The following is an 18,362-nucleotide window of genomic DNA, read 5'->3' as shown; positions in this document are numbered from 1 at the left end:
CACTTTCATTGTCTTACCTCACAACTTAATACACTGATCCACTACATTGATGACATAAATTTAGAGACATAGACAAGTCCTTATATGTGAATCACAATGAAAACCCTTAAGATTTTGGTGGAAATCCCTGGCATCCTCTCTAGATAAACTATTCTCCTTTTGAGAAAGATCTTTTGGCTTTCTACTGGGCCTTGGTAGAGACTCCAGGCTTAGCTGTGGTCCACCGGGTCACTATGTGTTTTGAGCTGCCCTTCGTGAAGTGAGTGTTATCTGATCCAACAAGCCAAAAAGTTGAGCACGCACAGCAGCCGTCGTCATCAAGTGGAATAGAAGTGTATATAGAAGTGTATATAGAAGTGTATACAGTGAAGTGAAGTGTATACATCAAGTGTATATAGAAGACTGGGCCTGACCAGGCCCTGAAGTCACAGTAGGTTGTTTGAAAAAATGGCTTCAATATACACAGTCCTCACTTCTGCCCCACTTCGTTTTCTCTCTCATCCTGCAACTGGTACATCATGGGAAGTCTCCTGCTATGGTTTTACATAGAGAAAACGTGGGCCCAGTGTATGGGTGGTTTTGCAAGATATGCCGGCACCACCTGCAAGTGGAGAGCTGCAGCACTACAGCGCCTCTCCGGGATCGCTGAGACGTCCCTGACAGACTCAAGTGAGGGAAGAAAAATCCTCCCAGCAGTAAGAACTAAAGAAGTGCATATAGTTGTTTCTTTTTCTTGAAAGGAGAAATGGTTAGATGTGCAATTAGGTGCCAATTCATGGGCCACGGACCATGGTTTGGCAGGAATGGTCAGTGATTAGAAGAAATGTGATTACAAAATTGGTGACGAGGAAAATATATATGAACAGAACTTTCTGAATGGGTGAAAAACCAGAAGATATTTGTGTGCTATTTCACTTGATACCACAAAGTGATCTCAGCAGTGGAGGGTTTTAATAATTAAATGGATAGGATGGCTTCTTCTGTGTACTAATCAACCTCTTTTCCCAGGCACCCTATCGTTGCCCAATGAGCTCAATTACAAATATGGTAGTTATTAATCCAAATATATTAATAATCATTTTGAACCCTGGCTGGTGTGGCTCAATGGATTGAGTGCCAGCCTGCAAACCAAGGAGTCAGTGGTTTGGTTCCCTGTCTAGGGCATATGCCTGGGTTGTGGGCCAGGTCACCAGTAGGGGATGTGCGAGAATCAACCACACATTGATATTTCCCTCCCTCTCTTTCTCCTTCCCTTCCCCTCTCTAAAGGTAAATAAATAAAATATTTTAAAAAATAATCACTTTGTTGATTGTTTCTTTGTTTATGATAGCCATTCTGACGGTGGAAAAGGGGACCCTAGTTCACTGTTGGTGGGATTGCAGACTGGTACAACCACTATGGAAAACAGTATGGAATTTTCTAAGAAAACTAAAAATGAACGTGCCTTTTGACCCAGCAATTCCACTCTTAGGAGTATATCCTAAGAACCCTGAAACACCAATCCAAAAGAACCTATGCACCCCGATGTTCATAGCAGCACAATTTACGATAGCCGAGAGTTGGAAGCAACCTAGATGCCCATCGGTCAATGACTGGATCAAAAAACTATGGTACATTTACACAATGGAATTCTATGCTGCAGAAAGGAAGAAGGAACTACTACCCTTTGCAACATCATGGATGGAACTGGAAAGCATTATGCTGAGTGAAATAAGCCAGGAGGTGAAAGACAAATACCATATGATATCACCATTAACAGGGATCTAAACAAAACAAACAAGCAAGCAAAATATGACCAATGACACTCAATTACGGAACAGGCTGACAGGGTCCAGAGGGGAGAGGTGAGAAAATCATAGGGGAAAAGGGGAGGGACTCACATGAGTAAGTATAAAGGACACATGGACAATAACTAAGGGTGGGGGGTGGAAATGGGAGGGAGGTGGGGAGCATGGGGTGGGGGGCGGGCAGGGTTGGGAATATAAGACAGAAAGCTGTACTTGAACAAGAATTAAATAAAAAAATTATTTTAAAAAATAATCACTTTGAATGCATATAGTCTAAATGAACCAATTAAATGATGGAGATTGTCAGAGTAGATCTACAAGAAACACACTTTAACTATAATTATACATGTAGATTAAAATTAAATGAATGAAGAAATATATACCACATTAACACTAATGCAAAGATAGTAGGAGTAGCTTTGTTAATATCAGACAGAGCAGACTAAAAAGCAAAGAATGTTATCAAAGATAAGAAAAAGGGTGTTATATAGCAATAAAGGACTTAATTCTTCAAAAAAAGGTATAACAATCTTAAATATGCATGTGCTTAGTAACAGAGGATCTAACTATGTATGTGAGACAAAAATGTAATAGAATTTGCAAAGAAAACTGAATGGATCCCTGATCATAGGCAGAGAATTCAACATTCCTCTATCACAAATGCACATCCCCAGCAGGCAGAATATTAGTAAGGATGTAGTTGAACTCAATGCCACCAACAACAATTGGATATGATTGACATCTATTGACCACTCCATCCCAAACCAGCAGAATATGCACTCTTCTCAAGATCACGTAAACATTCAGCAAGAGAGAGACTTCTTGGGCCATCAAATACACACTACCAGATTTCAAAGAACTGAAATCCTGTAATGTCTGTCCTCAAACAACAATAGAATTAAATTAGAAATCAATAACAGAAAGACAATTAGGTAATCCCCAAATACATGAAGATTAAACAAACTTATCCAAATAGTACTAGTTGAAAGAAAAAAGTTCAAGGGAAGTTTTTAAATATTTTAAACTAAATGATAATATATCTTATTGAAATTTGTAGGATGCAGAAAAAGCGTTGAATGCAAATATTGAAAAAGGAGAAAATTCCAAAGTTAAAAAGCAGAGTTTTCAATCTTAGGAAATTAACAAAGAAGTGCAAGTTAAAAACAAAACAAGCAGAAGAAAAGAATAAGTAGTAGAGCAGATGACATAAATTGAAAATGGTAAATCAATAGAGAAAAATCAATGAAGCCAAATGCTCTTTCTTTGAAAAGATCAATAAAATCAGTAAGCTACTAGTCAGTAAGTCATGCCTTTTTATCTAACATCACTGGAGAAAGATTACACACATACACACACACACACACACACACACACACACACACACATATATATATATATGCAGTTTAAAAGTTGCAATTTAATATTGATTGTGCTGAGTATAACTTAATTTTTTAAATCTATTAGTAACCATTTCAAAGTATACGTTTTGAATATGTGGATTTGATAGCAATTAAACTTGGTTTTGGAACTCTGAGATTTCTGCAAATGTGTGAGCAGATAACTGAATTAATTGTTAATGTTTAGAAGAAGCATAACTCTAAAATCCAGTCAAGGGAAATATTTGTGCAAAAACTACAAAATGCTAAAACACTAAGTTCATTTTATTATGTTCAGGATAATTCACATTTTAATATAGTGATTGCTATGTCTAAGATAACTAAATTGTAGTATTAGTATTAACTGACGTTTTTAAACCACATTTTTAAAATGAAAACCTAGGTGGAATCTTGCTTGCTGAAAAAATGAAGTAGAGTACATGATATGGAAACTAGTAAAAAAGAAGGTTATAAAAATGTATTCTCTATGGTTAAATATTAGATTTTTAGGAAAATTTTCACCCCTGGTGTTATTTTAAGATTTTGATTTGAGACCATAACTTGGGGGCTCAAAAAGTGACTCAGAGAGTTCACATTGTATAATTAAAAGTGGAGCTTTTGCATGTAATAATAATTTCAAATGAAAATTTTTATTAGTGGAGTATTGAATAGTCAAAGTTATTATTCTAAACCAAAATTCAAGAGGTGGTGGATATGACTATATAATACAATAATATGGTTGATACATAGTATATGTGAGTAATTGGCAAACTTGTTCACCTAAGAGGAACCAAAGCTCTTATAAGAATATCTGATTCCATGTGTTAGGCTAGAAGGATTAACTGGAAACTAAACTCTTTGGGAATTGTCAAAAACCAGATATTTACACAAATAATTGAGGTTAGAAGAAGTAGTAAAAAGACAAAAAGCCAACTCACTGTGCAGATTGTGACAATTTGGTCTTCCAAAAGATAATTATGACATTCAATTAAAATTAGTTGATGATATAAAAATAGCCATCAATCTATGTTGATGAGAAAAAGACAAAAGTAACATCAATTCTATTGAAGGGTATTTTTTAAAAGATGTTAAATTCAAATCATTTTAATTGTTCTTGTGAACATGAAAAATTAAGAGCACATAATTTTTATAATTCCCCCTTCTTAGACAGCTATCCATAGCATATCAGATCATAAGGTAGTTTGAGGGAAATAAGATGTGAAATTATAATTTCTCACTTGAAATTTATAATACAACAGAAAAAGAACAACTTTTAGGCACTGTGGCTAGAGGCAATAGGGAACATTTTGCAGAGACTGAAAATGTTGGTCTAGTAACTAACAAATAGATTTTAATGACAGAAATGAGGATAGTCTCATTTCTACATGGTCTCTCTTTGTCCTCTCTCACTGTCTTGCATTCTCTCCACATTTTCTCTCTGTCCCACTGGTGGCCCACCTTTAGTTTAAATCCCAGCCTATAGCCACTTCCATAACCCCATTTCCAATTCCTCCCACATTTGGCCACACCTGCTGGCACTCCCATATTTTCAGACTTTCTTGGCTGCCATAATAAGTCTGGGCAGGTATGGCCCCGTGGTGTGGAACAAACCATCTCCAAGTTCTCCTGCAAGCACAGTAAGGGGAGCTGCCTCCCAGTTACATCATGGGCTTAAGTCATGCATATGTTTCCGGCTCCACTCAGGCTGGAAGACTAGTCTGCCATGATACACAAAGTAACTCTCAATGGCCCTGCTCCATGTCTCCCAACCCCCAGCCAGACTTGTAGGGGGGTGTCCCTGGCTGCACCCCATTACAGTAAGACATGCACATCGGTTAATGTTTAAGAGAGAGGTTAAAAAGTGTAGACAGTGTACACCATTGGTAAGGGTCTTACCAAGATTTCTTTTATAGTAGACATTTTAACATTTTTTTTGATAAAATGAATTGTCCCTTTTCATAAAAATGAGCATATGCATAAAGTTTAAGGGGTTTCATGGACACTTGGATGCCAGTTTAGTGGTCTATAAAATCCTCAGGGCTGCGTCATGTAACAGTGTTTCCCAGTCTTTACGATTTATAGGTTGCTGATGAACTATAATACCTCTCAATAAGTACTGCTCCTTTACAAATGAATCTTGCTGGCTACACTGCTTAGACTTATACTATCATAAGAAAGAAACTAATTATAGTTGTCACCTGGGAGATTCCAATTTCTGAAAATGATGGTATGCTAGGGATTGTTAGTGTGGCTAAAAAATGCATTATTAGAATTAAAATAATTGTACGATCCACAGAGACACCATCACAGCCGAGAAAGATTAATTAAATCTTTCATGTGGAAGACAAAGGTGGCTCTACTTTATTCCATGGAAAATTGCCTTAACACCCATCGGATGTTCTCAGAAAAGTCCCCTTTCCATGGCTTTCCACATCATCTCCTTTCTCTACTCCCTGGCCCCACCACCAATCCCAACTTTTCTTTTAAAAAATCAAAACTAAAACATCTCTATCATTAGCTAAGCAACATTTCCTGAGATACTGACTGCAAATTAAAAAAATCATGTCCTTGGAGTGTTGTAAAGATTAAATTGAGAAAAAGATCATATAGGTCATATAGGTTGACACATAGGTCAAGTAGTTACTTCGGAGCTCTATTATGAAACACTATTAGCATTTAAGGAATATCTTCATCACCTACCTAGCAATGACCTTATAGTGGGTAAGAATGTCTTTAATTTTAGAATGTCTTTAAATATGTCCATGTATTATATAAGTCCATGAATTGAGAGAAATATTTATTCACTAATAAATTTTTCTGTTTTCTCTAATTTAAAATCTTTTCTTCTTGCTTGATATGTTTTGTTTTTCCAGCTAAACTAGAAATTTATAGTTTTTTCCTCCTAAAAAAGGAAACAATGTTCTTTCCTATAAATTACCCTCTCAGATTTTCTCATCAACCTGCTGCAAGGAAATCCGCCTATTCAATATACTTGCTGGCAGTTTGGTTCATCCTAAATGGTTCTTCAGTCCAAATATCTAAGCATCAAATTGAGCTGCTCCTTCTGGAGGAAGTATGACTGAACAGCCAAGAACACTGGGTAGCTAAAGAGAGGACCACATACCCTAAGCTCCACAGTCTTGAGTGAGAGGACAGCTAATAACTGGATATGCAGTATTACCAGACATCACTGGTCCCAAATTATTGCTTCTGCCTACTACTACCACAAATATTGTAGGAATGACTTCCCCTTCATACTCAGCTCTAATCCTCAGAGTTTCATCTGGTCCTCTATGGGCAGAGGTTACCCGAAGTTCACATGAAATGTCAAAATTTCTACAGGACTTCTTGATTTTTTCACAGTGACTGAGATCAGAAGTTGAGCCCATCAGTACAACCCTGCATTTCAGCAACCTACTCAAAAATTTTTAAATTAGATGGAGCTCTTCAAGAGTTACTTCCTTGAGGTCAGATCGTAACTGTCTTTTTGTTGGTTTCGATCTCCTGATGACCAACACCTACAGGAATCGTTATCAGTAACATCAGCAAGAACAATTTTTTTTGGTGGTGACATCAACACCAAATTTGATCTTTGTATCAACCAGTGTACAGTCCTGGTGCAACCAGGATTTCTCCAGCATTTCCAAAATAGCCTGGGCAGTATGCTTCATGACACCTCCTTCAGTTTGACCTGTAACCATTCCAGCAAATCAAACTGTTGCAGCAATCAGCTGTTTCTCAGAGCACTGTGGATCATTATTGGCATCGTCCTTAAAAAAAATATCTCTGCTTTGAGGGGGTAAAACTTGTACCCTTTCTTGATGCCAAGATATCCTCCGAGGAAAAAAACAGTTGCTATTCTTCGACAAACCCATTCAATTGGGATCATTTCACACTTGGATGCAATGAAAGCTGTTTCCCCACACTTTCTGGTGAAAGCATTTTTGATACCTGATGCCTGTAACAACTTAAAAATGCAACTAGTAATTTTATTTGAGATTGCAGCTTTTCCATCCAGGTAATTCTCTTTGCCTGCATTTCCTGCTGTAATTTGGTTCTTGGACAGAAAAAGGACTTTTTCTGGGCTATCTAGCAATTCATAGAGATTTCTTTTGTTTTAGCATCCTAGTTTTTCTTACCAATGTTCAGTAACTCAACTGTCACCATTACCCTGCATGGGCCAAGGACAGACTCTCAGGGCTCAACATGCGGAAGGGTCTTTTAACACATGTGAGGTCTTATGTGTCAACAAGAAATGCAATGTATTGTTCAACCAAAATTATGTAATTTCTTATATTTGATTAATATATAATTTATATTTATAAATACTTTGTAAATTATAATAATAGTAGATATTATTTTACATGTGTACATGTATGTACATGATTTTTAAAATAAATATATCTTGAGACACAGAGTGTAGTATAGATTGGCCATGAAGTATGTAGAAAATGGAAAGTCACAGTTTTTTTCTAAAAAGAAAATGAGACATTTAGACAGAATCATAAAGGGAGGGGGAAATTAAGATTTTACTAAAAAAAAATAGAGATTTTTGAGTCACTGAATTTAGGAGATTATGTCTCCAAATTTCCCAAGCAAGTTCTCATCAAAAGCAATCATCAAAACAGAGGACTATGTCAGAGAATATTTTTTAAAACTAAAAAAGAATGAAGTAAACAAAACATCAAGGTATATAAGGATAAGTCTTTAGTTTTAATACAAGAGATAGATTGAACCAATTTCTCACATTTCTTTTTATTATGTAAGTTAGTGTTTGTCAGTCTATTTCATATTTAATTTATGAAGGTGATCATTCTTGAAACCAATTCCTGACCCATTTAAATCAGTTTTCATTCTATTTTAAGTGTTTAACACAAATTGCTCGTATCAGCTAGTATAATATATATTCTCTTAAAACTAAAATCTTAAAAAAATAGTTGATTAACAAAGTAAAAATATATTTTTCTTTCATGTGGAAGTCCACAGGTAGGGACAGTGGAGGCTGGTAAGATGGCTATATAGTCCTTTTACGTTCTGTAGCCAGTATAGATTTTATTTTCTGCTGCATTATTCTGGTTTATGGCTTCCACCCAAAAGTGTAGTTTATGATTAAATATGGTGGCTCAACCTCTCCTCATCACCTTCGTGTGTTCAGGAAAAGCTTACTTATGTGCCACAATTTCAGGAGAGCCTACAAAGAGTGTGGTAGTTTTTAACTCAAATAATTTCTGCTTCAGACAAAAATCACTATTGAGTGACTAAAGCTAAAGAGGGGAAGAAAGAACATCAAGCAGGCTTTGCTGTCGGCTGTGACATCAGAATGGTTGATCTGAATTCCTTTCTACATGCAAAATGTATCAAAAGTTTCCGTTGTTTTTTGTTAATTACTTTATAAATTTTGAAGATGCTAGCATTTTACTTAGGAAAAATTCAGTTAAGCTCCATCTATGATAAACAAATGTTTCAAAAGTGAAAAAAGTCTATTTTTAACAAGATAAAGGGAAAAATCAAAACTGTTAAAAGCAAATTAGTAAATATGTCAAGATTAAAAAGTGATATGATGCTTGTAATACTGTGTTCTAACAATCATACTTAAATTCATTTAAAAATTGAATGTATTATTATAAAAATCTATGACTTTAACAATATTTTTGATTTAAATATGTGCTTTTAAAAAAGTTTCATATAGAAATGAACAAGAATAAAAGTTTAAAAAGGGCAAAACAAAATGAAAATACTGACTCATATTACAAAGACTTCTATGAAAAGACAATATATCAACAAAAACATATATGAAAAAGCTTTCAAATATTTAGAAGAACATTTCCTAAAAATAGGAATAAGTAATTAGATAAATTTTATTAAAAAAATAAAGGTAACCAGTTCATATAAAAATGTTTGAACACAAATATGATAAGAGAAATAAGAGAAATATATCTTAAGGTACATTAAAAGCTATTTCTCATCTGTCAAACTGGCAAAAATCTGAGTCTGAAAATACAATTTGTTGAGGTACTGTGAAGAAATAGACCCTTTTGCCCATAGCTTATAGAATTCCAAAACCTATGTGGAAGGGGAGTCAGCAATATCTAACAACACAGCAAGTGCATTTACCCTATAACCTAGTAATCTTATTTATATAAGTCCCTACTGAAAATCCACCTTTGCAAATATGATTCACAAATATAGTTATTCATCATTTGAATTAGTAAAAGATTAAAGAGAGTCCAAATATATGTCCAGACATTGGTTCAGTAAATTATAGAACAATAGCTTACTACTTACCAAACACATAAGAAAGGCACCTATGTAATAAATAAATTAATTTTCTGGATGTTTTATTCATTCAAGTTTGAAAAACAGTGTCCAAGTGATAGAGAGATTAGGAATGGTGAAGATATGCTTTTATAACTTGTAGTATCCTTGTTAATTTTGAAAGATATAAATAAATATGTTAAATCTTTTTAAATCAAATAAATATATCACAAAAACAATGAAACTATAAAAATATATAAAAGTAAAATCACATCAGCACACACAAAAGATTTATGTCAAGTAACTTTGAAAACATAGTATTCTGTACACACTTGGTGTTAGTTTGTTTGCTTTGTTTCACTTGGTTTTTAATAAGGGCAAAAGCACCTCAAAAATATTAATTTTCACTCAGATGATTTACATGTAGTAGAAATATTAATTTTAACATCTGGAAACTAAATACCAATAAAATATAAGTGATAAGTATATTAAGGTTGCTAAGAATTAATATTTTCACTATGAAAGCAAAGAGCTGTCTTTTAAAATTGAAAGTAATAATAAATAACAAAAGAAGAAAACTCTATAATACAAAAGTTGAAGTTAAAATATTAATGCAAATTAACATTTTCACAGACATTGCAAGGGCCAGCTGGAAGGTCGTGATTTCCATCCAAAAAGCAGCAGGTGTGGACCTTGGAAACATGTCTTCCTAGGTCTGGGGCAGTGAGTGTGTAGGTGAGCTTAGGCCATTGTATCGTGGAATAAAATGAGAAAAGCCTCAATAAATAATAGCTGTTTCTGTGTCCCTCCCCCTCAAAAATAAATAAATAAATAGCTATTAAGTAACGCCACAAGCCTAAATTTAAAAAGTACAAATTGGTGAAATTTGGAAAGACTTGAGCATAAAAAATTATGATGGTTAAATGTAGCATATTAAATAGTTAAAAGGAATGATTCCATACAATATACTCATTCAAGTAAGTCCTGTTTCCAGGATTGCCAAGTTAGCTTGTAACAAACTTTCATTGCCACTGATTCTGAAAAAACACAAAAATTAAAAAAAAATAAGAAAGCTAACTTGAGGAGGGTATTAGATACTCATAAATGCGAAGTGTTAGGCAGAATCCCTAGATTATCCCTTGATGTGCATGCCTTGTACAATCAGCTTCCCTTGAATGAGGGCGAGACCTGTGAATGTGATGGGATGTCCCTACTATGATGAGGTTATGTTACAGGGCAAAGGTGAAGAGATTTTTTAGCTGCTATTAAAAGTCCCAAATCTGTTGATTTTGGGATAATCAAATAAGAGATTACCTGACCGTTCTGGCTTAATCAGGTAAAATTCCTCAAAAAAGGACTTGACCCTTCTTTGAAGAAGTGATATTCTCCTGCTGGCTCTGAAGAGGCAAACAACCGTGCTATTGGCTGGGTGTGAATCAGAGTAGTTTTTAAATACCAAGGCCTTTACTCCTACAACAACTAGGAACTGCAGTTGGTCAATAACTCAATCTTGAATGAGGATCCTACCCTCCAGAAGAAAGTATTTCTTGGCTGACCCTTTCTTTTCAAGTGTTTGAGATCCTGAGCAGAAGTCCCAGACAACGCTATCTCTGACTACTGACACATCTATGACATATAAATACCACTTGTTTAAGTGACTAAATTTATGGTGATATAGTGTGCAATAATAACAAAACTAATACAAAGAAATGGACATGAGTGGACTGTCCCATTTTTATGGCTTTTGGTCTGAGAGCAGTTTTGCAGTCAGTGCTATGTGGGGTAGTTTTTCTGAAACTGACAGAAAAACTTCAGTGTTTCTGGGCCTAAAGAGCCAAAAGGTAAAGTCTGAAGGAAGAGACACAAATTGGGGAGGGCATAATTTCTACGTATAAAACTGAATATTTAGGTGATCCCAGAGACATGCATGCTCAGGTTAGCCTCCAAACAGCTCAGCTAAAGGAAACAACCTAAGATTAAGATTTAATGTTATCAGTGGTTGCCATCTAATAAAGATAAAAGTCTGAAATAGTAACGCTCTTCAGAAAATAATATCAGAATCCAGAGTTACCATCAATGTATTCAAAAATTATAGGAAATAAACTAAAATTATTTGACCTGGAAGATCAGGAAAATATGACCAATTTTCCTAAGAAGAACAAATCAACTCTGAGGTAACTTAAATGTTGGAACTGGCAGAAAAATACTTATGAGGCTAGTATACTGCATTAAATAAAGTTAAGAAAAATGCTCAGAATGAATACAAAATAGAAAAGACTAATTAGAAAGATAGAAACTACAAAATATATAACAATAGAATTTTAATAATAAAATGCACAAAATTGAAGTAAAACTCAAAGAAGAGTTTAATAGTAGAATGGAAACTGAAACTCATTCATTAGTGGTGGGGAGGTAATTGAGACAGCTACTCTGGGAAACAGCTCGCCAGTTTCTTCAAAATTAAACAAGTGATTTTCATATTACTCAACAGTTGCTTTCTTGAATATTTACCCCAGATAAATTAAAACTTATGTTTACACAGAAGCCTGTATCTGAATGTAAGTAAAAGCTTTATTTGGAATAACCTGAAATTGGAAATATCCCTTATATCCTTAAATAGGTGGTACATCTATTTCATGGAATATTGCTCAGCAATAAAAAATGAAGAAGGGAAATAAGAGAACAGCCAGTGAACTTAAACATAGATCTATCAAAATTATCTTAGATGAAGAAAAGGAATGAAAATATCTTTAAAAATTGAACATATGTATAGAGGCAGGAGGAATAATATTAAAAACCCTAAAATTTGTGTAACCTGAGATCTCAGGAGGAGAAAAAAAGAAAATGGTGCAAAACAACATTTAAAGAGATAATGGCCAACAGTTTCCCAATTTTGTGAAGAATATAACGTATAGATTGAAAAAACTCAGCGAACTCCCCAATGAATAAAATAAAATGGCATCATACCTATGCCCTTTATAGTTATGTTGATGAAAAAGATGAAAAAAGAACATTGAAAGCAGAGAATAATGATGTTTAACACATGGGACCAACAATATAAATGATTTCTCATTTCCAATCACAAACAGTGGAGATCATAAAAAACAATAGTTTCGTATCTTAAAAGTACTTAATGAAAAAAGAAACTTTCAACCCAGAAATCTATACTCAGGAAAAGAAACAAAAAGATTTTGGATATGGAAGCAAAAAATGAATGCATAAACTTTGGATTCGTAAAACTCTAGACTTTACATTTGTAAGAAATTTGAGATTTACATGTAAACTGATATTAAATAATATGCAATTTTTGTCAATTTTATTAGATGTGTAATAAAGATATTTTGTCTGTACTATATAGGACGATGTTCATAATGATGTTTGCAAATATCCTTCAGAGTTTCAGAGAAGTATAATAGTATAAAGATATATGCACGTTAATAATTACAGAATTAACATGGAGGGAAATTACTGGAATTTATTTACTGTTGATACTTAACTGGTACAACTATTCTGGAAAACAAAAAGAAAGTGGAAATACTTTTTTCTACTCTTGAACCTACTCAGACCCAAAGACCTAAAATTTCATTCCTAGATACATCCAACAGAAATCATCTCTATGTGTACGAAGAAATGCGTTCAACCATTTAGGTGGATTATGATCAGTAGTCACTCCATCCTAAACAACAAAATGTCTATTACCAAAAAGTGGAAAATACTTTATGCTGTGCTTTCATATAATAGAATTCTATACAGCAATGATAATTACTCAACTACAGCAACACAGCCACACTTAAATGATGTTAAGCTAGACTAGCCAGACACAAAAGAATATACTTGTAATTTTATATACATATAATATTAAACTTGATTTAACTAAACAATTTTTATAGAAGTAAGGATAGGTATTACCTTTGGAGAAGAATGAGGGGTTAGTGATTTAGAGAAAACATGAAAGGACTTCTGGTGTTTGGATATTGTTATATTTCTTAATCTGATATATTTATCCAGATAACTCATTGAGCTGTACATACACGATCAGTGCACCTTTCTATACCTGTGTCATATTTATTAAAATACAAATCTCTCTCAATCCTCTATCATCTTCTTTCTCTTTATTAACATCGAAATTTAGGGAGAAATAACCCATATTTTCTCTGCTTTCTCACCTCCAACTTCCTCTGGCAATTTGTGTCCATATCTTTAATAACACATTACTCACATGTCTTCTAATTACCTTCTGCGTTGTACAATTCTTTGGGGAATGCATGAGCAACGGGGAGTGAGCTGAGACTTTTAATCTCAGATTACGTGACTGGTCTGTACAGTTTATATAATAAATTCAAGTTTGAAAATAATTGTTAAAGGTGTTTAGGGGCCCTTTCTCCTCTCTTCCTCAACCCATGTGTCTTCTTTTTTTTTTAAAATGAACATCAAATAGGTTACTATCTGCTGTCTCAGGACTTGTTTCAGCCTATTTAGTTTTCTAGCTTTTCATTCCCAATAGGAGTTGTCAGGCACTAAATTCCCTTATGGCTCTAGCCTTTCCACTAACTGCTGTCCATCATTTCAACCTGTCTTTGTGGATATTTTTAGGCTTAGATAGTTCACCACAACTGTGAGCCTCCATTAGCAGGGGGATGTTAAGACTTCATACCTGACCTGGCTTTGTCAACTAACCACTCCTCCTTAGGTCAGCTACTTTTAGAGATGTGCATGTGTCATAGTCAAAAAGAAGTAAGAGATTAGATAAAGGGCATTAGCATTCTTGAGGCAAAAGGCTAGCAGATGCATATTGGAAACCGAAATATTAGCCAGCAGAGAATGAACTGTAACTGTGAATTCTCTTTTCTATGCCTGATTTAGAATCCATTAGACATAAGCATACAGGTCAAGCAGAGATTAAAAATAAATGCTATCCCTGCAATGGAGAACAAAGCCTAGGAGATGCAGTACCAATGGGCTTGCTGATATTCAACCTCTCAAAACCGTAGCATTACCGATGTGGATGGACAGCTGCAGGCTTTCCCTACTGGAGCAGGCGTATTGCTTAGCACAGGGAAACAGGTCAGGAAAGGGCTAAACTGAACATGTTTTCTCTCTGAAATTCCAAATCACATACATCATGTTTTCTTTTCATTGGGGAAAAGTGAATGAGGGCTGAGAAAGGAGACCAGAAGTGGTACTGTTAGTTAGAAGCTAGGAATGAGGGGCAAGAGGGGTAATAAAGGCAGGGCCCTCACCATTGCAGCCTAACAAATAACTTAATATAGGAGGCTAGAAACAAAAGGAAGGCATGTCTCACCAATTAACTCAGCAGTCCTGAGCTCGGTTTGGTAAGACTGCAGGAAGTCCTGAGTGTCATAAGCAAAAATGGGGCAGAAGGGGAGAGTCCTTGAACCCGTGCTGAGAAAAGGGGCTTCTGTAACTATCTTACTAAGATGCTGAACATGACAAGGAGGAACTGCACAGGAGGAGGAGAGGGGCCTGTGTTGGGAAGGGCGTTCTCTGTAATAATTTCTCTAAGACAAAGAGCTTTTATTAAGTGAGGAAGGGAAGCTTTTGTAACTGAATATTTTCCTAGGGGAAGAGGAAGGAGTACCTAGAATCTAGCCAAGGTGTATAACCCCTGAGCCCCAATAGTTGGCATGCTTAGATTAGCCAAGTACCCACTTGTCGCTTTGGCTCAAGTTAGAAAGGAAACTTGTTAACAAACTTACTAACAATTATATAGGTCCCTCCTTGCAGCTTAATGCTCATGTGCTTCATAAATAAACTTGCTATTTCATTTCCATTAAGTGTGTGTGTTTCCCACTTGAATTATTCTCTTGAGCAGGAGACCAGACTGAGGCAGGGGAGAAAGCCCTCCTGACTTAGGTCTTTCTCCCTATGCATAACAGTACCACGTAGATTTCTTTGACATGGAGATGAGGGGAAAATATCCATACTACTACAGACAGTAGTTCCAAACTTGGTTGAGATTCTCCATTTAACACCCACACAGAGCTTAACATTTTTTTTACATCTGCACTAATTTTTTAAAATGCCTTTTTTACATCCTTTCAATCCAGTTTCATGTTCCTTAATTCTTTTTTTCATCCCTTCTTTATCTGCTTTCTCTAATTTGTTTTTCACTTCCTGAACACCACATGTATGTACTTTTCAATTTTTTTTTTAGATTTTATTTATTTATCTTTAGAGGGGAAGGGAAGAAGAGAAGGAGAGAAGTATCAATGTGTGGTTGCCTCTTGTGAGTCCCCTGCTGGGAACTGGCCTGCAACCCAGGCATGTGCCTGACTGGGAATCGAACTGCGATTGTGTGGTTCACAGGCCGTAGCTCAATCCACTGAGCTACGCCAGCCAGGGCTTTCAAATTTTAATCTTAACTTTCTCCTCCCTTCCCCACCACCCCGCCACCCCACCATCCCTGGCTCTGCCTTCTCTCTCTCTCTTCTTTTTTTCTGTTCTCCTTAGGCACTCATTTGACACACTTCATTCTTTTTAAATGGCTTTATATATCACCTCCACATAGACCAATCATGACTTCATCAAACATTTATTGTGCCATTACAATGAACAAATATCTTAAGTGTTTCAAAGTGATATAAAGCCACATTTAGTTAAAACATGTTCTTAATGAAGTGTTGAACTTCACAGTTGATAACTTGAAAGCATCTAGCACGTGTCCTCTGAAGCCAGACCTGCCTGCCTGAGCAGCAACCCCAGCTACGTCACCGCCAAACTGAGAGGTCTTTGATGTGCTACGCACACTTTTTGTGCCCCAAGTCCTTTTTTTCTGTGTATGTGTGCTCATTCTAAGAGTTTAATAATTACCTAAGGTTTATATTTGAACATTGCATTTTAGGTGAGAAAGCTTTCACCACACCAGATATTCTTCATTTTGCAGTAATATCTGAAAGAAATTATTTTGTTTCTTTTGAAGTAAATAAAATGCTGACTTAATGAGATTTTTAAGAGGTTACGAAATTTATAAAACAGAATTTTAATTTTAGCTGTTGACTTCGAACTCTCATTCAGCTTTTACCTCCCAGTAGCTGCTCTAAATTTATCTTCACCTCGGTTCTTTCTCCTAAACCCCAACTCCACAGCTGTTACCTGGACATCCCATTGATGCTATAAAACCAACCTAAAGAAAAGCAGGTCTTAAACTAAATGATCTAATCCCAAAATCTCTTTCTCTATTTTAAATTACTTATCTTTGAGTGACAGAAATTTTCCCAGGCAAAATTCTTAAAATATTGGTATAATTTCCTATTTCCCCCATAATTTCCATAGGTATCTCATCTTATAGACAGCCTCTGCCTATAGTCTATAGTATTCTTTTTTTTAAGATTTTATTTATTTATCTTTAGAGTGGAAGGGAAGGAGAGAGAGAGAAACATCAATGTATGGTTGCTTCTCTTGCATCCCCTGCTGGGAACTGGCCTGCAACCCAGGCATGTGCCCTGACTGGGAATTAAACCGTGATCCTTTGGTTCGCAGGACCACACTCAATCCACTGAGCTACACCAACCAGAGTTTATAGTATTCTTTTTATTGTTTGTCACCTGCCAACATTGCAGCAATAATCTTAATCAAAATTATTAACTCTAGTTAATACTAATTAACTTTTTTTTACCTGTGTGAAGAGTCTGTAGATACTAATCTATTCCCTATAATGTTGGCTTTTTAGGCTATTACTTAACTTTTTTATTTTATCCTCACTAAAGGACTTTTTTTCATAGCTTTTTCAGAAAGAGGGGAAGGAAGAAAAACATCAGTATGAGAGAGAGGCATTGATTGGTTGCTTCTTGTAGATGTCCCAAGCAGAGATAGTGCCCACCAAACCCGGGACAGAACCTCCAATCTAGGTATGCGCCCTGCCGGGGAATAAAATCTGCAACCAGTCGGTTACCAAATGATGCTCCAACCCTCTGAGCCACACCAGCCAGGGCTACTGTTGACTGACATCTAACATCTGTCCATTTTGCACATGGGTGTTTCAAGTGAGTTATTTCATTCAATTTTTGCAACATTCTCCAAAATATAATTTTCCAGGCAGCTTAAAAGATGAGGAAATTAAGGCTGAGTTTCTCCCATTTACAGAGTTGAAACTGAAACACACACATGCTTGCTTCCAAATTTGTGTTCTATCTCTCAGTTTTTTCCCTTTGTTCACTTTACTGCTCAAATTACCACTAAGGCTCCCACTGTGTTACAAATTATGCCCAAATTCATTAGCCCATTAATCCAATGTTTCTTGGTGGAGACTCATTTACAGTTCTAACTCCATTTTCTTTTTCTTTTATACATATTCTGCTAATACACTAGTCAACTGAGTCAACACATTTCACAGTGTTCTACTGTATTCCGATATACCAATTAGTTCTTCTATTCAGATTGCCTTTCTCCCTCTCTGTAGCTGTCCAATTGACTTGTCCTTTTAAGGTCTAGCTAAATGCCTCTTTCATAATGTAATTGTCCTTGAGCTCTTTCAACAGAATTATTCATTTCCCTCTGAACTTTCACAATTTCTATAACTTTCTAATTTGTATTTGAACTTAAAAAAATTGTTTACCTTCCTAAAATAGCACCTGTCTGTATCCACCTTTGCATCCTCTAGGCCTCTGATTGAGTCGAGAGACAGACTAGCCCCTGATTATTATTTTTCATTCTGCATTTAAATATTTGTAAGGTGCTATTGCCAATAGTGGTAAAATAGATCCAATTATGTCCTATTTGGCATGGAGTGACAGGCACCTAAGTTCAGTTGGAAGATATAATAAATTAAGCTAGAAATTTTAACTTCTCTATCAGAAAAATCTCCCCAAAGTGTATTGAAAAATTGAGCTAAAAATAGTAGGTGTGACTAAAATGTTTCTAATAGCTCATTAAAATTTCTCCATTTTGTTGTGTTATATTAGAGATCAATTATGGACTTTTTTCC

At 35.4% G+C, this 18,362-nt stretch overlaps 1 pseudogene; it reads right to left on the bottom strand.

The window, feature by feature from the left end:
* Positions 1 to 6,090: 6,090 nt before the first annotated feature.
* LOC118989630 (multifunctional protein ADE2-like) lies at positions 6,091 to 7,330 on the bottom strand (annotated as a pseudogene).
* Between the last annotated feature and the right edge of the window lie 11,032 nt (positions 7,331 to 18,362).

This window comes from Sturnira hondurensis, unplaced genomic scaffold (assembly GCF_014824575.4).
Source record: "Sturnira hondurensis isolate 20B ecotype Veracruz unplaced genomic scaffold, ASM1482457v3 Scaffold0006496, whole genome shotgun sequence".
In the NCBI taxonomy this organism is placed as follows: Eukaryota; Metazoa; Chordata; class Mammalia; order Chiroptera; family Phyllostomidae; genus Sturnira; species Sturnira hondurensis.
This window is presented reverse-complemented; position numbering and strand designations above follow the sequence as displayed.